General features: G+C 40.0%; 1 pseudogene; it reads left to right on the top strand.

The window, feature by feature from the left end:
• Window positions 1-17,879: 17,879 nt before the first annotated feature.
• On the top strand, window positions 17,880-17,984 carry LOC123640787 (annotated as a pseudogene).
• Window positions 17,985-25,573: the final 7,589 nt, after the last annotated feature.

Here is a 25,573-nt window from a genome sequence, read left to right as displayed (position 1 = left end):
AGAAGGAACACACTCTGAAATAACACTAAAAAGTATAGTGTAGTGTAGTAAATAAATAAACCAGTAACATAGTCGTTTATTATCATTTTCAAGTATAATGTAGTATACGTAATTGTATGTGCTACACTTTTATGCAAACCTACTGGAAGTGCAGGTTTGTTTGCACCTGCATTGACACAAACACATGGGTAATGCATGGCACTATGATGTCACGGCGGCTACCATGTCCCTAGGCAATAGGAATATTTCAGCTCCATTATAATCTTATAGGACCACCATTGTATGTGTGGTCCATTTTTGACCGAAATGTCATTATGAGGCACAGAACTGTATTGTTTTCTGTCTTTGTTATTGGATGCCTATTTTGATCCCTGGTTGAGCTGCAGAGGCCTGGGAAATTTGTCACATCTGAGGACATGACAAATAAGAATAACAGTATGTTTCCCACAAGGAATTATCCGAGGGTAAGTGAGATCATTTATTTAAGGTTCAGACATAATTCCTGGATCAAAGAAGATACCAGTAACTTATTTAGGCCAGGAGACTTATGCTTATTTTAAAAAGGTAAATGAAAAATTTTCATGTACTTTTATCTTCTAATACTCTGTTGAGTAATATTTGCCCTGCCTTTTTAAAAATGAGATAGTCTCTTGAAACACAAGAAGAAAAGGGAAAAAATAAAGAATATGGTTTTCTCTTTGTTACAACAGAATTTTACAATTGGTCTCAAATGGTCAGTCTATCTCTTCTTTGTGTGTCTTCTTCTTATAAACATATCCAAAGAAGTCCTTTTGGACAGTGTGAGGCTGGCATAGGAATAGACACACAGATCAATGGAACAAAATAGATAGCCCAGAAATAGATTCCAGTATGTATGCGAATTTAACATATGATAAAGGAGACTTACACACCAATCAGAAAAGGAAGAATTATTTAACAAAGGGGCTGGGACCACTGGATATCAATTTAGAAGAAAAAAATATCAATTGTAGGCCCTTATTTCACATCATGCAGGGAAATCAATTCCAGGTGGGTTAAAGAATTAAATATAAAACCTTAGAAAAACTAGAGAAAAAAGAGAAGTGAATAAGAATTCAGTCTCCAGAGGAGTAAGAAGAACTTTCCAAGCTCTGAGCAATAGAATAAAACGCAAAGGAGTTCAACAGATTCAACTACTTACAATTTAATTTTAAAAATCCTACCTAAAACAGAGACATAAAAAAGCTAAAATCAGAGTTGATAATAGTTGTAGCAAATATTAACAATGTGATAACTTTTTTAATAAATGGCTCATATCAATCAATATAAAAGAACTCTAAGACTTAGATCAAAAAATGGGCAAACATATTCAACAGAAAATTCACATATGAGGAAAATATATCTGATTAAAAACATGTAGGAGAATACATAAGCTCACTAGTAATTAAGAGAATGATAAACTTTGAGAATAAATAATGAATTTTAAAAACCATGGGACTGGCAAAATTATTTTATAAAAACATTCAATACTGACAAAGGTATAGAGAAAATATCACACTTATCTATTGCCGGGGTAGTATAAATTTGTGTAATACTTTTACAAAGCATTTGAACAATTTGTACTAAGACATTTGAAAATATTTCAGGTAATTTACGGCTGTATTTCCAACTTTCAGCGTATAAACAAAAAATAGATTTAAATGTTAGTGTGGGAGGAGAAACAGAAGCGGAGAGAAGGAACCATTAGCAAAAGTTTTAATGTAGCATTGTTTGAAATAGTAAATAATTATAAATAACACTAATAAGAATAAAGAAATTGAGTCAATTATGATGCAATTACCCATGCTTTACGTTGTATTAGTAAGTATACCATTCAGGGTTTCAGAAGTAAACAGATGATGAACTCAAATTACAGTAATTTGATACAGGGCAGGAAAGAAACTATTTACAAAGGGTGGACAGAGTATAGGAAAACTTCTGAAATAATGTTGTGCCCCAGAGCTGGTAACAGAAGAGCTGTCACTAGCTGTATGCCTAATGAGGTGAGGGGAAGAAGCAGTTGCCACAACTTGGAACGAGAGTTGTATGGAGAGATTCACCTTGATAGGAGTCATCCCTTTAAGGCAAGGGACACAGCTATCCCAAAGTCACCCCATATGAAGGGACCCAGCAGAATAAATATCCAAATACCATTCCCCTTCCTCTCTTCAATAACTTGTCAGGATCCCCCAGGGCAAAGCTGGGGAACAAGTGAGCCCTTTGAGATCATCCAAACACATCAGCCTCTCAAAGTACAGAGCAGAGGAGAAACGGCATGAGTAGACTGGGAGAGATGGAACGAACATATACAGGACAGCGGGGAAAATCAGCATGTAAGCCAGCTCCTGTGATATGGCCTAAACCCTTAAACTTGTTTAGGAAAAGAAGAAATCAAAGATATATACTAAAATGCTACATTTTACATTAGAGTCATGGAATTACTAGTAAATTTTCCTTTTCCTCTTTTCCAAATTTTGGGGTTGTTGAAAAGGCAGGACCTATTTTCTTTAACCTTTGCATCTCCAGCACAGAGATGTTTGGCACATCACAGGCATTTAACAAAATTCAAAATATGAGTCCTCTGTCTGAGCTTCCAGTAGCCACTCTTCTCTGTCATACTGTTGGGAAGTTGTCATTGCCAATCCAGGAGACACACAAACCCTGTCCTCTACCATATGACTGCACAGTGGTGTTAACTCACCTTCATTTAATCTGTAAATGTTAGCCATAACCAGCATCTTTCACACTAATGGATCTGGAGTCAAAGGGGAGGTAAAAAAGAAAAACAAACCACTGACTTAAAACATCTCACTCTCTCCCTCTGCCCTGGACACGAGGTCTAAGCTGGTGATCACAGCCACCTTCTTCCACCACTTTTTCCCTGTTTCTCTTATATTTTGCCAGCACCTCAATAAGATGGGATACTGACCAAACTTTATTTAATGGGATCTGAGTATCGAGAGAGCTTGCTGTATTGGGTTGTCATGGTTTTCAATGAACCAAGATTATTGGTCAAGGGAGTACTAGAAGGCACCTCAGCAAACACCCTGGATTCTGCACTTGACCATATTGAAGAGCAGAAATCTAACTTCGCATGGTAATTAGACCTACATCTTTTTTATTTCAGCATATTATGAGGGTACAAATGTTTAGGTTACATACATTGCCCTTGTCCCACCCGAGTCAGAGCTTCAAGCATGTCCATCCCCCAGACGGTGCACACTGCACCCTTTATGTGTATATATACCCATCCCCTCCTCCCCTTCTCCCCAACACCTGATGAATGTTACTACTATATGTGCACTTAAATGTTGATCATTTAAAACCAATTTGATGGTGAGTACATGTGATGCTTATTTTTCACTTCTTGGGATACTTCACTTAGTGGAATGGTAGACCTACATCTTGGACCCTCTTTCCTTCCCCATGAATTTAGCAACCAGGCATGGGGCCTGAGGTTCTGCCCATTGAAATATTTTCTTCCATTACTGTCTTTTAAAGATATTCTAGAGTGGGGCTGAAGTACAGCAGCATTTCCTTCCAGCTCATGCTGTCATACTTTGCAGATCCATCAATAAGCCAGGCCTACACTTCTGTTCTTCCTCCATTAACTGACCACAGGGAACTCTCCATGAAGCCTAAAGGTGCAAGTTGAGGGAGAGGCAGCAAAGCAGTAGATGAAATTCTAGCAGAGGCTGCACCATCCATAAGTGCAATTCACTTGCATCTTCCAGAATAATTCAGGCCTAGTCTCATATATTCCATTTATACTTTATGATAAAATGCTGTTCTGTATGCCAATTTTATGCTTCAGTGTATCAAATAACATCAAGATCATGATGAACAGTCACTTGGTATCTCACAGCTTAGATATTCAGTCTCTACCAGGTTTCAGTGGATGCTTTCCAAATAAGAAATAGTTGTCACAGAAGAAGACCTCATTACAAACCTTAGATGTCAAGCACCTTTTGGGACTTGCCAGAGCCTTCTTCCAGCATCACTGTTTGCTATAGATGTTTCCAATACCAATGGGTCCACAACATCTAAAAGCTTTATAATGTTTTGCACCGCAGACTAGACTTGTTACAGAGCCTTAATCTTCCCTGAGCCTCATTAAAAACTGTCATCATTATTAGTTACTCAATAAATGGGTCAGAGGAGCGTGCCCACATCTGATGTATGTTGCCTGCAAAACACTAAAGGCTCACCGAGTGCTGTCCATCTTTCTTTGTGGTGGATGATGTAAGGCACAGCCACCTGTTCCTGACTTCAATGGCATGATGCTTATTAGCATAGTGTCACTGGACCCTAGAAACCTCATCAATATAGCAGGCATCTGAAATTTAACAGAATTTTTCTTCTACCTTCTGAGATGGATGTGTCTGATTAAAGTATTTGGGGTGTTTGCTATTTCCTGCTAACCACCACAGTCAGCATAATGTCATCAATGTAACAGACCAAGATGATATTGGATAGGTGATGAGAACAATGACAGTCCCTCCAGACTACAACAACAAAGACCCAGAGAGCTGAGCTAGTCGTAAGTCTGAAGGGGAGAAGAAAGGAAGGAATTATTAGAACCTGAGAGGAAAAAGTCACGTGAAGAAGGCTTCCTTGATGCAAGCCTTGATCTTCAGCTGAGGAACAAAATTAGCCTGCAGTGAGTCTACAGGAAGGAAGCATGGAAAAAAAATAACCCAACATTCCACTTCCCCTTTCTGATACGCTGCTGCAACTCCCCATTAGCCAAATGCCTCCTGGAAGCCAGAGGGAAGAGAAACTGTTGACGTGTCCAAACCAGACTCCCAGGACATAGAGCCAGGTCAAAGAGAGAGGATGCGGAAAGAGAAAGTGAAGACAGCTGACAGAGTATGGAAAAGCAATGTAGGTTTTCCCTAATGAGATGATTCAGATTAGTAATAGATAATGTGGAGGGGGAAACTGGAATAAATCAAATAAAAGATGAATATTTTTGGTAGATTACAGATGGTTTTATTACCTTTATAAACCTATTTCCCAAATCATAATGTAAACTAGATTGTGAGTTCTTTAGGCACAGGTACTATGGTTTTTAAATAAAACTCTTTATCCTCAGAATCCAGTATTGTCATTTGACAATGTAATTAGAAATAATAAAAAATATAAAGCATGTATTTTAAAAATGTGAGTTATACATTTTTTCAAGAGCATACAGAAAAAAATATATTTACCCAAATTGACAATATGCTGAACTTTAAAGCAAGTCTCAACAAATGTTAATGGACAGAATCCATACAGAATATGCTCTCTGGCCATAGTGGAAATGAACTGGACATTAATAACAATAATGTAACTGAGAAATCCCAACATGGTTGGAAATGAAGCAGTCTGCTTCTATGTAACCCTTATGTTAAAGAAGAAATCAATGGAAATTAGAAAGAATTTTGAACTGAATGATAATGAAAATGATTTCCATACTTAGAGGGAAATATACAGCCTTAAGTGAATCTGTTAGGGGAGAAAAAACCCTGAAAAACCAATGATCTACATATCCTTCTGAAAAGACTAACCGCAGAACATATTTAAACCTAAGAAATCATAAAGAAGAAAATAATAGTGACAGAAATTTATGAAACAACAAGTAAGCACACAATAGAGATTCTTTTTTAAAAAAATCCAAAAGTTGATCTATTGAAAAGCCTAATAAAGTTGAAAAAAATTCCCTGCAGAGGTTGATCAAGAAACATAGAAAGCCCAAGTGACCAATATCAGGAAGGGAAAAAGAGACTTAAGAGACTTAGGTGGACAGGCAACAAGGGTACATCTTAAAATACAATATACATGATCATGATCAAAAGAGAGCAAGAATAAATGAGTAGGAAACTGAGGATGGTCATTCCAATTTTAAAACGTCACAATCCCTGGCTAAGTTCCTGTTTTCAGATGTATATTAGAATCCATTAATTGATGAGGTTGGCCAGGTCCCCAGCGGAAGGACCCTATAACACCACATCAAGTATAGACTGTAAAAATTCCTCAAGTCCTACTTCAAAGGGACCTAGAGCATTTACTCTAGTGATGATGGTACACTGGAGGAAGGGAAGTACCCAAACGTCAAGGACTATTGGACACATGCTCTGAATTTACACTGACACCTGGAGAGCTGAACTGCCCTCATATGCCCCCTCCCCCGTGGAGGTATCTGGGCATCAGGTAATAAAGTGCTGGCCAAAATCCAGTTTTGTGGTTGAAACTGCCCTCACCAGCTAAGAATATAAATGAAAGCCAGTGCTGCATCCCAGGGGCAATGGCAGAGATTAGCAGTGCCCATAAACATCCAGAGGATGCAGAGGTGATGACCCCTTTCATATCTCTGTTTAATTTGCTAATTTGCCAGTCTGGCAGAAACGGATCCTGGGGGAATGGCTTATACTTGATAATCCAAGTTTTATTAAGCCTGGATTACAACTGCAAGATCCAGAGCAGGTTAATGCAGCCTCAGACACATGCCACGTGGTCATCGACTCCATAAATGTGTTCTTCCATAATGCAATCAGGAAATAGGATCAGCAATAGTTCACATTCACATGGAACAGCAATAATATTTACTTACAGTTTTGCTTTAGGGCTGTATTAACTTTCCCACCCTGTGTTATAATAGAATCTATAGAGAGCTGGGCCATCTAGAAATCCCACAGAATATTACATTAAACCATTACATCAAAGACATTATGCTGCTCCGACAGGACAAGTGAGAGATAGCCAGCGCGTGCTGGAGACCTTGTACTCTGGAGGGTGGGAGAAAGAGCTTCCTATGCAAAGGCATAGGAACCTGCCACTTCAGTACATTTATTAGGAGTCCCGTGGTCAGGAGTATGCTGTGACGTCCCCTCCAAAGTAAAGGACAAATTTCTGCATCTTTGCTCCCCTATTACAAAGAAGGAAGCACAATTTATGCTGGAATTTTCCAGGTTCTGGAGGTAACATATTTTACCTCCTTTTAGAACATTTTACCTCCTGCTCCTGCCCAGATACTAGCTGACATGGAAGGATGCACACTTTGAATGGAACCCATAAGACCCAGAAAGACCTCATGACCTTGGGTAGAGAGAGATGGAGGGTGGAGTTCATGGTAAGCAAGCTCCAGCAGGACAATCACAGGCCCTGGGGCTCAGGAGCAAGGTGATGCCATCTTCATTAGATCATCAGTAGATCACTACTGAAAAACAGCTCCTATTGTATTTCTGAGCCCTCATAGGGATGTAACGCTTGACCATGGGACACCAAGTGACTATTCATCCAAAAACAATACTGTCATACTAAGTCATAAAGTTATGTGAACCCATTAGTAATGGGTCTTAAGAGACTTAGGTGGACAGCCAAAGAAGGTACATCTTAAAATATAATATACATGATCAAAAGAGAGCAAGAATAAATGAGTAGGAAACTGAGGATGGTCAAGATCATGAGATAGAAATGGTTCATCTTGGACCAGTTTGAGCAGGGCCAGAAAGCACAAGCAAACTTCACAAGCAAGTATCCCAGACCCCCATACGCCATCCACTCTGGCTGAACCCGGAACCCTCCTCCCTCAGCTCACACCTGTGGCCATATGAAGGACTCTGGTGTGACCAGCTGAAGGAGTAAGAAAAAATCTGAACTTTGTTTCCAAATGGGCCAACTTGATATGTACAAGCCAAAAAAAGACACAAGCATTACTGAATCCTTACTCAAGACATGGACTTAAACGGCAATGGCAAAGGAAAATCTTTGGAATAGATGAGGATTTGCATGGTGTGCCTGGTCATTCTCTTGTGTGAAAGGAGAAGGGAGCAGAGGTTAATGGCCTGGCTGGTTGGTCATAGTCCTGGAAGGAAAAAAATTGAAAGAGCAGAAACGAGAGGGTCTGAGTTAGAGGAATATAGTTGGACATGTGAGAGTAGGCACACGTTAGTGCCCACCAGGAAGCATCCACCATGGATGAGGCACTAAACAACCAAGCAGAGAAAAGGACTCAGCCAGTTGATGTCAGCTAATCCTTGTCTGTGCCTGTTCCTCAGAGCTGGCACAAAGAACATTTGAACAAGTGACCACAGTGGAAAAACTGGAGGCAATATATGGGTCCGACCATATGGGCTCTCACTTACCCAGGCTGATCTAGTGACTGATGCCTCTGACTGTCAAATCTGCCAGCAAGAGACCAACACTGAGCTCCTGGTGTGTCACTACTCCTTTCGAAGAACAGCAGGCCATTTGGTGGCAAGTTAACTAAGTAGGACCCCATTCATCCTGGAGGTGCCAGTGGTTTATTCTCACAAGAATAGACACTACAAGACTGGCAACTGGCGTTAATCTTTTCCCTTCAAGGCTCAGGGGTTAGCAGCTTTATAAATAAGGGCAGTCCTGATCGTAAACCCTACCGCATTTGCACAAAACAGTAGAGTTAGCCTATCTTTTTCTGCCTTAAATCCTGGTGTTCACTTCTCTTCCATACTAATAAATGTCCTTTGAGGCAATTTTTTTCAGAATACAACACTTTTGTCTACATTAAAAACCTGTTTAGGCAGATATCCTTTCTCCTCAATGATTTTCTTAATGGCATCTGGGAACTCATCTGCTGCCTCTTAGTGGGAAGAAACTGCCTCTCCTGCTGTTATCTTGATATTTTTTTAAGCCAATTCTTTCTTTCTTCCTTTTCTCTCTCTCTCTCTCTCTCTCTCTCTCTCTCTCTCTCTCTCTCTCTCTCTCTCTCTCCTTCTTTCCTCCCTTACTCCCCCTCCCTTTATTTCCTTCCCTCCCCCTCTTTCTTTCTTTCTTTTCTTCTTTCTTTCCTTCTCATGATCTTACCCTGTTACCCAGGTAAAGTGCAGTGGTGTCATCAAAGCTCACTGCAACCTCAAACTCCTGGGCTCAAGAGATCCACCTTCCTCAGCCTCCCAAGAAGCTGGGACTATAGGCGTGCACCACCACTTCCCGGCTAATTTTTTCTTGTTTTTGTAGAGACAGGGTCTCGCTATGATGCTCAGACTGGTCTTAAACTCCTGGTATCAAGCAATCCTCCCACTTCAGCCTCCCTAACTCTGATTAGGATTACAGATATGAGCCACCATGTCTGGCTCCAAACCTTTTTCTAAAATTATTAAACCATCCTTTGCTGTCATTGAATTCTCCATCTTTAAACCTTTCCCTTTCCTTCTGCTTTAAGCTGTCATATAATGACTTTGCTTTTTCTCAAATCATAGTAGAGTCTATAGGTATGCCTTTCGTATAGCAATCCTGAACCCACATAAAAGCTGTATTTCAAATATAAGATAAAAAGGTATTTCACAGGGTTTCTGCACCTTGCTGGCATAGCTTCAATGACAGCTTCCAGAATTTTCTTTTCTCCTTTTTTTCACAATGGTTTTTATGCTGGATTCATTTATCTTGAAATGGTAGGCAACCGCAGCTGCAGACCTCCATCTATGGAACATATCAAGCAATTCAGCTTTTTCTTATAATGTCATAACTTTTCTCTGCTTCTTGGGAGCACTTCCAGGATCACTAGTAACACTTCATATGAGTCCCATGGTGTTATTCAAGGTTTACAGGATTGCACTTAACATGATGAAAAATAAAGAGAACTGCAAGAGATGACATTTTATTGTGATACACAATTTACTAGAGAGAAAAACTGCTTATATGGTAGCAATTAGTATCACTTGAGCTCACTGCAATAGCAACAGGAGATGGCTGAAAAATTATTACAATAGTACAGTATGTACTACAGTTAATTTTAGGCAGTTATGATTCAATACTACATCTTTACATCTGTTTATATTTCTCTGTACACAAATGGCACCATGTACAGCCTGTGTTTGTGTGTGTATGTTTTGATAAGTGTTAACTTTTTATAATAGATTTGTGTACATTTTGTGGTAGTAAATGATAAAATAGATAAGTATCTACATATATTTTATGTATTCATTACATACCTAACTTTTTCATAATTTTTCAACATTTCTAGGCTATGAAGTTTATCTATGAGTTTTTCAACTTGTCACAAATCTCCAAAAAATTTTCAACATATTTCTTGAAAAAAATTCCATATACAAGTGGACCTATGCAGTTCAAACCTGTGGTGTTCAGGGTCAATTATACAATGTAAATGCTATGTAAACAGTTATTATATGTGTTTTTATTTGTTTTATTTTTTATTGTTATATGGTTATTTTTAATTGTTTTTTAAAAATATATTTGATCCATGGTTGGTTGAATTCATGGGTATAGAAACCATGCATGAGGAGGGCCAACTTCGTTCTACTGTTGTTAGGTGGAGTATTCTATAGATATCCATTAGGTCTAGTTGGTTTATAGTATTATTCAAGTCTTCTATTTCCTTATTGATTTTCTGCCTAATTATACTATCCCTTATTGAAAGTGGGGCGCTAATGTATGCAACTATTATTGTTGTATTGTCTATTTCTCCATTCAATCTTGTCAGTTTTTTGTTTCTTATATTTGGGGGTCTATTATTAGGTATATATATATACACACATATAAACATATATACATATGTTTGTAATTGATATGACTTCTTGATGGATTAACTTTTATCATTTCAAAATATCATTATTTGTCTCTAGTAACAATTTTTGTCTTAAAATCTAATTTGCCTGATATTATTATAGTGTAGCCATTTCAGATCTCCTTTTTGTACTGTTAGCATTATATACTTTTGTCCATCCTATTATTTTCAACCAATTTGTGTCTTTGAATCTAAAGTCTTCCTCTTGAAGACACCATAGAGTCGGGTCATATTTTTTATCAATTCTTCCAATCTCTGCCTTTTGAACATATTTTATGAATCTATTTACACCAAATGTAATTACTGATAAGTTAGAATTTATGGCTGCCATTTGTTCTTTGTTTTCTGCATGTATTATGTCTTTTTTCCCTCTCTTCATCCATCTTAAATTGAAACAACCTAGTTCATATTAATTAATACCAACATAATTTCAACAGAATAGAAAACCTTTGTTCTAATACAGCTCCATTGTGTCTCCTCTCCTCTGCATTATTATTGCCATACAAATCATATCTTTATATATAGTCCATATTCTTCATGCTATTGCCTTTTAAATCAGATAAGAGAAGAAGAAATTCACAAATACACTTATAATGTCTTTTATATACCTTTATCAGTTTGTTTATTTCTTTCAGTGGATTCAGTTTACAATCTAGTGTCTTTTCATCTCAGCTTGAAGGATTCCCTTTAGTTTTCTTACAGAGCAGGTCTACTAGCAATGAATTCTCTCAGCTTTTGTTTATTTGGGAATGTCTTAATTCTTTCTTCACTTTTGAAGGATAGTTTTTCTGGACAAAGTATTCTTAGTTGATAGTCTTTTTTCTTTCTAAACTTTGAATATGTTACCTCACTCTCTTCTGCCCTCCATTGTTTCTGATGAGAAGTCAGCTGTTAATCTTATTGAGGAGCCTTTGTATGTAATGAATTGTTTTTCTCTTGCTGGTATCAAAGTGGCCATGATTCCCAAGTAAACTACATAGTCAACAAAATTCCTATCAAAATATCAACATCATTTTTCACAGAATTAGAAAAACAATCCTAAATTTCATATGGAATCAAAAAAGAGCCCAAATAGCCAAAGCAATTCTAAGTTAAAATCTGGAGGCATCACATTGCCTGACTTCAAATTATACTAGGCTATAGCAACCAAAACAGCATGGTACTGGTATAAAAGTAGACACATAGGTCAATGGAACAGAATAGAGAACCCAGAAATAAAGCCATCTACCTACAACCAACTGGTCTTCAACAAAGCAGACAAAAATATACATTGGGAAAAGCACATCTATTCAATAAATGGTGCTAAGAAAATTGGATAACCACATGCAGAAGAATGAAACTGGATCCCTATCTCTCACCACATACAAAAATTAACTCAAGATGGATTAAAGACTTAAATGTAAGACCTGAAAACATAAAAATTCTAAAAGAAAATCTAGGAAAAAGTATTCTCAACATTGGTCTAGGTAAAGAATTTATGACTAAGATCCCAAAAGCAAACATAACAAAAATAAATGGGGCTTAATTAAACTAAAAAGCTTTTGCACTGTAAAAGAAATAACCAACAGAGTAACTAGAAAACCTATGCAATGAGAGAAAATAGTCACAAATTATACATCTTACAAAGGACTAATATCAAGAATCTAGGAGGAACTCAACTCACCAAGAAAAAAACAAAATAATCCCATTAAAAAGTAGGCAAAAGACATACACAGACATTTTTCACACAAAGATATACAAATGACCAACAAACATATGAAAAAAATGCTCAACATCACTAATTATCAGGGAAATGCAAATTAAAACCACAATGAGATATACTACCTTATCCTTATCATAATGGCCATTACTAAAAACTCAAAAAACAATAGATGTTAGTGCAGATGGAGTGAAAGATAATGCTCATATACTGTTGGTGGAAATGCCATTCATAATTAGTACAACCTCTATGGAAAACAGTATGGAGATTCCTGAAAGAACTAAAAGTAGACCTACCATTTCATCTAGCAATCCCACTACTGGTATCTAAGAAAGGAAAAGAAGTCATTATGTCAAAAAGGTAACCTGCACTCATATGTTTATCACAGCATAATTCACAATTGCAAAGATATTGAATCAACCTAAATGGCCATCAACTGATGAACAGATAAATAAAATGTGGTACACACACACACACACGCACACTTTGGACTTAATACTTAGCCATAAAAAGAATGAAATAATGTCTTTTGCATCAACTTGGGTGGAACTGGAGACCATTATCATAAGTGAAGTAACTCAGGACCAGAAAAACAAATACCACATGTTCTCACTTGTAAGTGGGAGCTAAGCTATGTGTATGCATGGTCAGACAGATGTTATAATGGACACTGAAGATCCAGAGGGGAGAGATTCAGAAGGGGGAGGAATTTGGGATGAAAACTTACCTATTGGGTACAATGTATACTATTTGGGTGATGGATACACTAAAATCCCAGACTTCACCAAGGTGAAATTGATCCATGTAACAGAAAATCATTTTTACCCCCTAAATATATTGAAATAAATAAAAGATTTAAAAAAGAAGTATAGCCAGTATAAAGGGAAACAGGTATTTTCATGTACTACTGATGGTTGTATATATTAAAAAGCAATTTAGCTACTTCAATTATGATTTTTTAAAAATTTTTCAAGCCTCAGTTTCTTCATCTGCAAAATGATGACAATAATGCCTGCCCCAGGGGGTTGCTGAAGACAAATTAGATAATGCATAGAAAGCACACATCACAATGCTTGTCACATAATGCATCTCTAATAAGTGCTGGCTTTTGTTATAAACTGTAGTTGGAGAGCATCTTCTTCATGAACAGATATGTTATATTACTGTGCAGGATACAACCACCTTCTATTCATTGGATCAAGATCCTATGAGTAAGGTCTGCATGATACAGTTGTAATGGTGAGAATGTAAGATCCAGAGGGCAGACGCCTTGTCTGTCTGATTCACTGATATCTCCTGAGTGTCCAGGACAGCATCCAACACATGGTAAGCACTAAGCAAATACCTCTGGAGTAAATACAGAGCTAATGAACTTCTGAACTGGATACAACCCTACTCACATCCTGGCTCCACCATTTCCTAGCTATGTCACTTTTGGCAAGAAACGTAGCTTTTCCATGTCTTAGTTTTCTCAGCTATAAAATGAGAAATTATATACTTTCTAACTTGCAGAATTAGTCACATATAATAATACGTGTTAAAAATCTTTGTAAACTCTACATCAAGATTCAAATGTCAGTGTGACTGTTTTGGCCACATTGAAAACTCGAAAGTCCTTCCAAAAAAGTGATTCTTCTCCCTGGTTTTGGCCCAGTGTTCTCTCCTCATGAGCCTCCTGGACCAAAAACACTGTTTTGGAAATACCCCGAGTTCCATTCCGACCTCCTTTGCCCTCTCATCTTATCAAGCCAAGCTCTTATCTCTGGCTTTGTGATCCTGCCTTGTCCCTGCCTCTGGAAACCTGGGCTTGGTGTCCCACTTGGTGTACCTGGTGTTTAAATCTTACATGACTCTGATTTTATATGGCTTTCTGGTTCTCAGTGCCTTTGGCTGAGTCAGTTAGGAATTCCTCACTCTGATTACTGCCTCGTGGCACCAGCACCTAATCCTGACTGGCTGAGTTCCTACACCCCTCACTCCTCCCTTATATGCATGAATAAGGTAGATCAAAAGAGTGAGTTCCATTAGGCTGTGCTCCTAAAATCCAGAACTATGTGAAGCTGGAAATTTCCTATTCAAGTCAAAAGGATTGGGGGCAAAGGAAAACTATGCCCCTATGATTTTTTTTAATTGGGTAATTACAGCAGAACACAAAATTGGACATAGGCAAGTGATTGGTAGAGTGTGCTAGGACACTGGTAACTCTTTGTGCACATTATAATAGGCTGAATTAGCCCTGATTCTGGGGAGTTCAGAGTCATCTCACAAAGTTCAGCAAAGACATCTGCTCAGATAAAGACATCTGCTCAATACAGTCACCGCAGTGGGAGTGCAAAAGAAAAGAGAATGTTGGAATGAATTAAAATAAAAAGCAGCTGAGAAAAATTAGTACAGTGTCGACTGTCTTACTAAATGCTGTTAGAGCCTCTGATTCTATAGGCTTCGTATAGACATCGCATATGTTTTACTTGGCTCAGGGGCACAACTTAAAAGCAAAGGTCCAATAGAGATCAATCTATCCATAAATATCATCCTGTCCTTAGTGTGTGCTCAGCTCTGGGCTAGGTCTTTTAACAAGCGTATGGTAATAATTTCTGTCAAAGAATTGAAATGGCTTGGAAAGTACTAGAAATAAAATACAGAGCTGATAGCAAAGGACTAGATCCATAGCCAGCATTTGATTAACATTGCCAGAGTAATTAGTAAAATCAATATGTAACAACAATCTCTTGAGCACCGAAGGTGTGCCAGATACCATTCTAGACACTGGAGACACAGATAGGAATGAGACATCCATGTGCTTGCTCTTATGGGGTATATATTCAAAGATGCTGAACTACAGAACACACAGATGGTGAATGCAGGATGAAGGGATAGAGAGTAGGAAGTGGGGCTAAAGATGGCCAGGGAAGACCCCCTGCAGAGGACTCATTGAGCAGGAACCTGAATCAAGCCACAGAGCCATGTAACAGCCTGCAGGAAGAGTGTTCCAGGCAGAGGGGACAGAGAGCAGACAGCATGAGCACAGCATGCACAGCCCACAGCATGGAGAAGTGTGGCTAGAGCAGAGTGTGCTGGAGGGGAGTGACAGATGCTGAGTTTAGACAGGAAGCCAGGGCTTGACTGACAGTGTACTGGGTAAGCTAGAGTTAAAAACTTGGGAGTTTGGAGAAAGGGACTCAGGTGAGCATGTACACATGTAACTGGATATTCATCAGCTATTTCTCTGTGCTCTTCATGTGCTCATTTAACTTTGGGACTAAAGACCCAAAGTTAAAAACAATAGTATCAAAGTATTCTCACCTTCTAGAAACTGCCAGATATCCTCTCACAGGTCTTACTAAAAGATAGAAGACCTGATCCTTCAGTCCTCACCTTTGTCATCTCATCCAGCCCATGGGAGAGAAGACTAACATTTTGAGAAAACTGGTGGCCTCATGTGGAGTGTGGCTGCATTTTTTTCTGCCCTCATTATGAGGGGATTACTTCAACTCAAAGGAAAGCAAGAAGATTTCTAAGACAGCTCCACTGATGTGATGGCTGTGCCTCCAGGAAGGAAACTGACATGTTGCTCTCTAGGTGGGACATTTAGCTGAGCTGTAGGCATTTGAGCCCTCACCCCAATTCTCCGTGAGAGTAGAGATGGCAGGAGGACTCTGGGGACACAGAGAGTAACCAGTTCTCACCTGAAGATTCCTGAAAGTGAAGTGGTGACTTGATCCATAGTGGGAAGATGGGTGGGAGGAACCCGTGTGTAAGGGGACTCAAAAGATGAACCATCTTCTTTTTACTTCAAAACATGAAGGGAAAGAAAAGATGAGCCGTTTACAAACGTGAGCACTCACACTAACCCATCCCCTGCTGGCCAATTGTCACAAACCCTTGTAAATTGCCCCCATCTAGTGATTGGGGGAGCAGGTCAGAAAAATAAAACACGATATATAAGAATTGAGGTGTGAGAGAAAATATTTCTCCCTGTCTAGGATGGACATAAACAGAACTTTTGGAAATTTTCTCATGGAATGGGTAACTAGAGTCACCAACCACTTTTACATTTGTGAGGCTTATTAAAATTTTTTATGAGTCAACCTTCAGTATGACAGGTGTGCACTAGAGTTGTCAAAAACCCCAGAACGAAGAATAACAAAATCAGATGACTGACACTATCTGACTTTAAGACTTACTGTAAACCTACAGTAGTCAAAACAGAGCAGTATTGGTGAAAGAACAGACAAATAGATCACTGGTACAAAACAGGGAGCCCAGAAATAGACCCACACAAATACACACAACTTATCTTTGACAAAGGAGCAAAGGCAGTTCAATGGTGAAAGGACAGTCTTTGCAACAAATGGTGGTGGGACAACTGGACATCCACATGCAAAAAAAAAAATGACCCTAGACATAGACCTTCCTCCATTTACAAAAAGGGATCAAAATGCATCACAGACCTAAATGTATTATAAAATGCAAAATCATAACAATTCTAGAAGATAACATAGGAGAAAATCTAGATGACCTTGGATTTGACGGTGACTTTCTATATGTAACACTAAAAGCAAGATTCATGGCAGAAAAAAATGACAAGTTGCACTTCATAAAAATTAAAAACTTCTACTCGTGAAAGACACTATTAAGAGATTGCAAAGGCAGTCCACAGACGAGGAGAAAATATTTACAAAATACACATCTGATAAAGGACTTGTATCCAAGATATACAAAGAACTCTTAAAACTCATCAATAAGAAAATAACCAGATTTTTAAAATGAGCAAAAGATCTGAACAGATTCCTTATCTAAGAGATATACAAATGGCAACTGAGCACACAAAAAGATGCTCCACATCATATGTCATTAGGGAATTGCAAATTAAAACAAAAATGAGATACCACTACACACCTCTTAGAATGCCTAAAATCCAAAACACTGACTACGCCAAATGCCAACAAGGATTTGGAACAAAAGGAACTGTCATTCATTGTTGGTAGGATTGCAAAATGGTACAGCCACTTTGAAAGACAGAATGGTAGGTTCTTATAAAGTTAATCTTACCATACAATCCTGCAATCATTCTTCTAGGTATTTACCAAATGTGTTAAAATCTCAACATCCACACAGAAACCTGCACATGAATCTTTATAATGAATGCACATGAAGCTTTATTTATAATTTCCAAAAACTAGAAGCAACCAGGAATTCTTCAAAAAGTGAATTAATAAACAAGCTGTGGGACATCCATATAATGTAATATTATTTAGCAATTAAAATAAATAAGCCATCAAGCCACAAAAAGACATGGAAGAACTTTACATGCATATTGGTAAATTAAAGAAGTCAATTTGAAAATCCTACATACTGTATTATTCCAACTCAATGATATTCTGAAAAAAGCAAACTATAGAGACAACACAAAAATCAGTGGTTCCTGGGGTTTGTGGGGAGAGAGGGAGGGATGAGTAGGTGGAGCACTGGGGAATTTTAGTGCAGTGAAACTGTTCCATGTGATACTATAATGGTGGACACACAACACAGTGCATTTGTCATACCCACAGAACTGTACAACACAAACAGCGACCCTTAATGTAAAGTGTGGGCTTTAGTTAATAATAATGCATTATCGCTTCTCAGCCTTTAGGCTAAGATCAAGTGTAGTATCTGTTCTTACCAATTTAATAATAATGTATCAGTATTGGCTCATTAATTTTAACAAATTTACCTCATTAATTCAAGATGTTAATGATCAGGGAAACTGTGTGGGGAGGAGGTGTATAGAGAACTCTTGGTCATATATGTTCAATTTTCCTGTAAACATAAAAATTTTCTAAAAAATAAAGTTTATTAATTTAAAAAATATAACAAAGCAAACAAACAAAAAATCCACCTGGAGCCATGCAAGGAAACCACAGTGGAAGAGCAAGAACAGGTTGGGGATGATGCTGAAATATACAGGACTCTGGTCAGAAACTCACTAATGTGCAATGGGGGATTGCAAGGGCACAAATAAGTGCCCTGGGACTTCAAAATCCCATCTGGCTGATTGTGAAAAATGAATTACAGAGGGCCATAAAGGAAGAAGAGAGATCATGATACAAGTTTCAAGTGAAACAGTGATTCTTGTTGTTGTTTCCTTGGTTTCTTTTTTTAAAAAATTTTGTATTATGTATACTTAAGGTGTACAACAAGCTGTTTTGATATAGACATACATAGTAAAATTATTACTACAGTTAAGGAAATTAACCTATCACCTTCCAGTTACCGTGGGGGGGGGAGTAGAGCACTTAAAATCTACTCTCAGCAAATTTTCAGTATGTGATACAATATTATTAACTACTGTCCTCACTCTGTACATTAGGTCTCTAGACTTATATACCTGCGAGTTTGTACCCTTGGACTTCTCCCCATTCCCCCTATTCTGTGCCCCTGACAGCTACTATTCTACTCTCTGGGTCTATTTACTCAATGTTTTTGTTAGATTCCACACAAAAGTGGGATCATGCAGTATTTTCACTTCCACTTCTGGCTCATTCCACTTAGCACAATGTCCTCCAGGGTCATCCATGCTGTCAGACAGCAAATGGTAGTATCTCCTTCTTTCCTAAGGTTGAATAATATACCATTGTATATGTGTATATACTGCAATTTTTAAAAGTTATTCATCTGTTGATGGACAATTAGATTGTTTCCATATCTTGGCTATTGTTTCCATATCACTGGCTATAATGCTGCGATGAACATGAAAGTGCAGATATCTCTACAAGGTGCTGATTTGATTTCCTTTGGGTATATACCCAGCAGAGGGATTTCTGGGTCATATTATAGATCTATTGTTAACTTTTTGAGGAACCTCTATATTGTTTTCCGTAATGGCTATACCAATTTACCTTCCCACCAACAGTATACAAGGGATCCCTTTTCTCCACACCGTGGCCAACACTTGTTATCTTTTGTCTTCTTTGTAACAGCCACTCTAACAGGTGGGAGGGGGTTGCTCATTGTGATTTTAATTTACATTTCCCTCATGGTGAGTGACTTCAGGCACCTTTTCATATACCTGTTGCCCATCTGCATGTCTTCTTTGCAAAAATGAGACACAGTGATTGTTAAGCTAGTGTGATAGCAGTAGATGTCAAAGAAAACAGAGTTAAAAGATGTCTAGGAACTAACAGGACTGGTAACTGCCGGGATGAGCAGCAAGGGAAAGAGGCAGAGGTCTAGTCTTGTTCTTAGTTTTTCACGGAGCACCTGAGTGGAGAGTAATGATGTTGATTGAGACGAAGATGACGGGAGAATAAACCAGTTTGAGAGGGACCTGTTGAGATCGATGTCCCTGTGAGACTTTTGGGAAGAGATGTTGAATGGACAGTTCGATGTGCGAGGCAGAAGCCCAGCTGGGGGCCTGGGCTGAACTGCAGAGACCCCGGGGACTTCAACACACAAGCACAATCTCAGGCGCACACGGTCCTAGCTCCTAAACTAATATTAATGGCAGCTAATCTTTCTGAGTTCTTAGCAGGCTTCAAACATTATGAAGGATACTCTAAACTAATTTGCTTATTCAATCTTCAACCCAACTCTGTGAGGTAGATGTTATTAGTATCACCACTTTAAAGATAATAAAATGAAGGTAAATGTCCTCTCCTATATCACTCGCTTGGTAAGTGCTTGGAAAAAGAAAAGCTTTCAATTTACAAAATAACATGTTTTTGTTTTTGTTTTCCCAAGATTTCCTGGAATGAAATCAGTCCAGGGATGGGAAGCCCAAACCAAGAGACCCTGGGCTCTGGGGCCAAAGGCTTTCACTTCTTTCTGCACTTCAGTCTTCCCAGCTCTCAGAGGAGAATAAGAGCAGCTGCCCTGATTATCTCATGGGGCTGTGATGAGATGCAGGTAAGATAATAGAGGGGAAAGCTTCATGAAGTGTAAAAAGTGCTAGATAAATACAAGAGTTCATTTAAATAATGATTATGCTTCCTATAGAGACAAGCCTCAGTGACTCACAGACTGCGTATCTGGGCTAGAGAGTGCAGCCAGACTCAGGAGTGCAGAGGAGCCAGCCTTCAATGACAGCCAGGACAGAAACCTTCACTTGGCAAAAGAAGAAAATGGGGCAAGAGAGGGTAGGAGACTTGCCCAAGGTCAGTGGCAGAGCTGAAACGAATGACTACATTTCTCACGCTGGCCTGTTGGTTTCTGCCTTTTTGCTTTAGCTAAGAGGTCTCATGGCCCCTTCCTGGATCATTACCATCTCCTGCCAGAAAGGGGTCTGCAGCAATCAAAAGAGAATAGCCCAACTCTCAGTTTGAGTCTAAGATAAATGGCTTTTACTGGGAAGAAAAATATGCTAACCCGAGGCTTACGGAGGATTAGTGGCTCCACATTACCAAGAGGATAGGTAAAATAACGAAAACATCAATAACAACAATAGCAGTTCACATTCACTAATGGCTCAACATGTGCCTTGATTTGTGCTAAGCATTTTGACGGCATGTGTCTCTCATTTTATCCTCATGGCAATTCTGTGAATAGGGTGCCGTTACTGACTCCAGTTTATAGATGGAAAAATGGAGGCTTAGAGAGTTAAGGAATCTGCCCCGGGCCACAGGCTATCAGAGATAAGAGCAGGGATTTGCCTCAGCCAGTGTGACCCTTAGTTTCCAGATTTTAGCCACTGGACACATCTCATTCCACTAAGTCCCATAGTCTCTGGAGCTGCCATTCTAGGCTCCCCACAGTCTCATCTGCTTAGTTTTCTCTCATGGTTTAAATCTGGAGAAAACACTAGGTCTGATCCTTGTCCTCCACACCCTGCGGGGGTGATGCTGAACACAGACTGCACAGCCCTCTGCACTCTGCTCCCACTGTCCCGCCCGCCTGGGGCGCTCTCTGTTCTTCTCTGCCTCCTCCAATCTTACTCTTCTTTTAAGACCCTTCTGAAATTTTCCCTCCAGCAGGTCCTTTCAGCCACTCAGTCCACACCAGCTTCCCTTTCCCCTCTGATTCCCTCTGGCATTTGTCTTCCAGACCTTCCCCGTGGCTCCCTACAGGGCTCGGCCTTCTGGTAACACTTTTTTTTTCATCTGTTGTGTAGATCTTTAGGAATGTTCATCCTATATCTTCAACCTTGTTAGAACATCCTCAAGGGCAATGTCAGTGGCTGCTTCTCTTGGGTCCTTCACCATGTCCAGCACATGGCCAGGTGGGTGGTCAATAGTCGTGTCTAAAATGAATAAACTAAGCACAGAAGGAGAAAGCTACTGAGGGGGCAACTGTCAGCTCAGTGGAAGGATAACTTTCTCCATAGACACCTTCTTTTTATACAACGGAAAGAATATCTTTGAGAGGTTAGCATTAGGTACCATTGGAGGGGTTCACACAAAGGGTCACTAGGGGATACTTTGGAAGGGATTTTTGCTTTGGGGGAGTTGATGGCATGAGCCACCGTAGCAGTCTATGATCCCACAACTGAACATGTGAGGGAGTGAATGAGTGAATTTGCAGTGTCAGTTACTCATGCTTGGGCTCCCCCCACAGCAATTGAGACATGGTGTTCTGCATAACTCAGTCTTTTATCTGGAAAAACACTGACATGAAGTAAGTGGAAAGTGGATCCTATTTCCTCTATTTTCCAGATGAGGAAACAGACTTATTGAAGTAAAAATAATTTGCCTGAAGTCAGCAGTTGGGCACACACCAGAGCCAGCCTCCCACTTCCCAGGCTGGTTCAGTCTTTGCTTCGAAAGCCCTAGACAGCTCACCAGGGCCCCTACATCTGCACCCCTTTGGAGCAGAGACGGGGAGTGGGAAGAAATTCTACAGAAGCCTCAGCTTCTCCCTGTTCTGGGCCTTCAGCCACAAGGACATTTGGGTTTTACCTTTTTAGAATTTCTCAGATTGGTCCTCTTATTTCCACAGACATCACTACTGCCTTTGTGTTCTCCTGTGTGAGGGAAGGTTCTGGAATTAGGAAGGCTGGATTCACTTCCCTGCTCCAGCTCCCTGGACATGTGACTTAACTCCTTTCAATCTCAGAGTGAGAGCCCTAATTAGAGCCTATCCCATAGGGTTGTAATGAGAACAAAATAAAATTATATAGAAATGGGTAAATAGAGGGAGCTTAAAACAATGCCTGGCACACAGGACAGAATCAGTGCATGTTAATTCTTATCTATTCACTGAAGGGAGGGAAGGATGCTTTTTTATAACACATAACCTTGGGCAAGTTGTTCCACCACTGTGTGACTCAGTTCTGTATCTATAGAAAAGGAGACAATAATAATAGCACCCACATCCCAGAGATTTTTGTGAGGAATAAACATGTTATGTATAAATAGAGCACTCTGAAATTGTCTGGCAAACCTCAAGTGCTCTAATAGTGTTGATATTATTTTTCCTGAGTGACAATCTCAGGGACACAGAATCTTTCATGTCTACAAGGTGTGCATTCTGCCCTCCAGAATCATCTCTTCAATCAAATCATCCCCTACAGATCCCAGCATCTATCATTGTTCACCAGCTTTTTTTTACGATTCCTATTTTTACTCCCTCCATAATCACGCTCTTTTTCTTACTAGAACTTTCCAATCTCTGCATTTGCCCTTACCAGACATGATGGTGTTTATCACATCTGTAAAACACCTCAAGACTAGGCATAAATGCCGCACATGTCTACAGACTAATGAACAACTCAGTGGTCGTCTAACCTGCAGTGATCCCTGGGGAAGCGCTGGCCTTGGTCCTGAAACAGAGATGGAGTCATGCCTGGGAAAGGCAGAAGGTGGTAAGCAGAGGGCTTCATAAAGTGGTCCTCACGCTTCATCTTGCAATGTCTTTGGGGGCTGTTTGCTGTGAGGTCCCACCCACTCCCTCCTTTTACCCCTTGTATCTAGCTCAGTCTCTGCCTCATAATAGGTGTTCACTAAAAGTTGATGAATTTACACACCTAGATTCAAGCTTCTTCATTTTACAGATCTAGACAGAAACTTCAACAATGGAAGGATAAGCAACATGTTCCAGATGGACACACTGAGGTGTTTAGTCCTTTCCTGTCCTTCAAGGCCCAGTTCAAATGCTAACTCCTCCGTGAAGACTTTCTTGATTTTCATCAAAATGAAATAAGTTTTTCTCCTGCATTCCCTTAACTCCTTTCCTTGAATAAATAGAAGTACTAAAATAAGTCCATATGACTATCATGTCATTACTATTGGACTTTAAAGAGCCTGAGGACAGGGTGTATGTGTTGCACTTAGGAAATACTAGAACAAAGCTTTTACATGAACAAAGAGACGAGAAATGGCATTATGAGGACCAGAATCTGGGCCCTGTCTCTTTCTAGGACACCACACCTTTTTCCACCAAAACAAATCTGCCACCCCTTTGGGCCCTGAGCTGGATGTAATCGTTCCCTAAAGATATTCATCCAAGAAAGCCATCTGTGCTAATGTGCTGTTTCGCTAATGGGTGACTCTGGACAGGTGGTAACAGTGAGGGGTTCTGTGACAACCTAGGGTGCAGGATATTGGGGAGTGGAATGGAAAGAAGGGGCCTCACCCCATAATTCACTGGCCCTTTCCCATGGCTCAGCTTTAAAGGGAGCAGAGTTGACATGTCTGTTAAGGACTTTGGAGAGTGGGGAGGCATAGCTATAATGGGATAAATTAGCAGGTCCCTGCAAGACAAAATCCCCACCATTATGACCTTGGCCAGCTCTCAGCTGGGGAGATTCTGAATGTGAACGCACTAAAGACAAGGATGTGGACTTCCTCCTAGAGAAGGTGCTTTGATAGGTGCTTTTGATACCACCTTACCACAGCCTCTCCCCTGTCCACCAGCTCTACTCTCAACAAGCCTCTTTCCCTCCCACTTATCCATCTTTCCCTTTGCATCTCCTCACAGACGAGATGAAGTCTAAGTCCTCCAGAAACACTCCCTGATTTCAAGCCCATCTTGAACTCTTTGTGGCCAACTCTCTGGCCACCCTGTACCCCTCCAGGCCCCAAATGGTGTCACTCAATTCTCATCTACAGACACAGTTGTCCCTGCCCAGGTGCAGGCCACCACTGATCCAGGTCCTAGGAAGGGGGAGGGGTGTGGTTTCAAGAATTGCTAGTTGAATTACAACCTACTGATTCCCTTTCTGCTTTTCTTGCTAACCTTGTGTCCCCGTTCTAGAAACCAAACTTCGGCCTGCTTCCTGGGTCCCAGGCCCCACCTTGTGCCTATTACCCAAGGCCTGAGCCTCTCCTGAGTAACCTGTCCCAGATCTTCTAAGATATCCTGCTTCGTAGCCTGCCATTGAACTTAAGCCACCATCCCCCATCCTTACCTTTGCTTGAAACTTGGCAATGGACTTAAGTATTCTCTTGAATACTAAAATACTACATAGGAAGCTCACAGTCCCACAAGAACTGGCCCCTGCTCACCACCACACCTGACATCAGACCCTTCAATGTCCAGTTGCTCTGATCTTCATTCAGTTCCTGGAGAGCAACCCAACTACAGGGCCTTTGCACGTCATGGTCCCTCCAATAGAGGCTTACCTGGGAAACACCTGCCAATCCTTCTCATCTCTGATTAAGCTCCAGTTCCCAAGGGACACCTGGTCCTGGTTCTCTGTTCTCATGGAACCATGTCCCCTTTCTTTAATGTTAATTATCTAAATTTATGATGCTAAATTCACCTGCATAATTATATGATTAATAATAATTGAGTTATTATTGAATCTTTGTCACCTCTGCTAGACTGCAAGTTCCAGATAGCAGGAGCAATGCTGGTTTCCCTCACCATTCCCTGCTCAGGGCACTGCACTGCCTAACACACATTAGGTACTCAGAAAATAGCTGAGGAATGAATAGGTAAATGAACAAGTGACAGAACAAACTGGACAACAGAGCTCTCCTGTGGCTGGAGCTCATCCTACCTAGGAATGCACATGTCCCTACCCTAGAATGCCCTTCACTGTGCTCCGTCCTGGTCATCTCCTTTTCTTGTGACAGCAGGGAGGCTGCCGACCCTAGATAAGTGTGCCCCTCACTTCCCTCACCTCAGGCTCCATCAGCCTGGCTGGGTGGGCCCCTGCCCTTCCTGCCTGCCCATCTCCCTGCCCAGTGAGCTCTGAGCTCCACACTGAGCCCTCTCATGTCACTCTTGCAACTTTAATTTCCCTAACACCCCCTACCTACCTTTTCCCTGCCTATCAATCTGGCTCGAAAGTAAGGAAGTTGCAGAAGAGCAACTTTGCGCATGCCATTTAGGATGCTCATTCCGTGACTCTGATAAACTTACTTAACCTTTCTGAGCCTTGGGCACCTCAT

This window comes from Lemur catta, chromosome 6, assembly GCF_020740605.2.
Source record: "Lemur catta isolate mLemCat1 chromosome 6, mLemCat1.pri, whole genome shotgun sequence".
Lineage (NCBI taxonomy): Eukaryota > Metazoa > Chordata > Mammalia > Primates > Lemuridae > Lemur > Lemur catta.
This window is presented reverse-complemented; position numbering and strand designations above follow the sequence as displayed.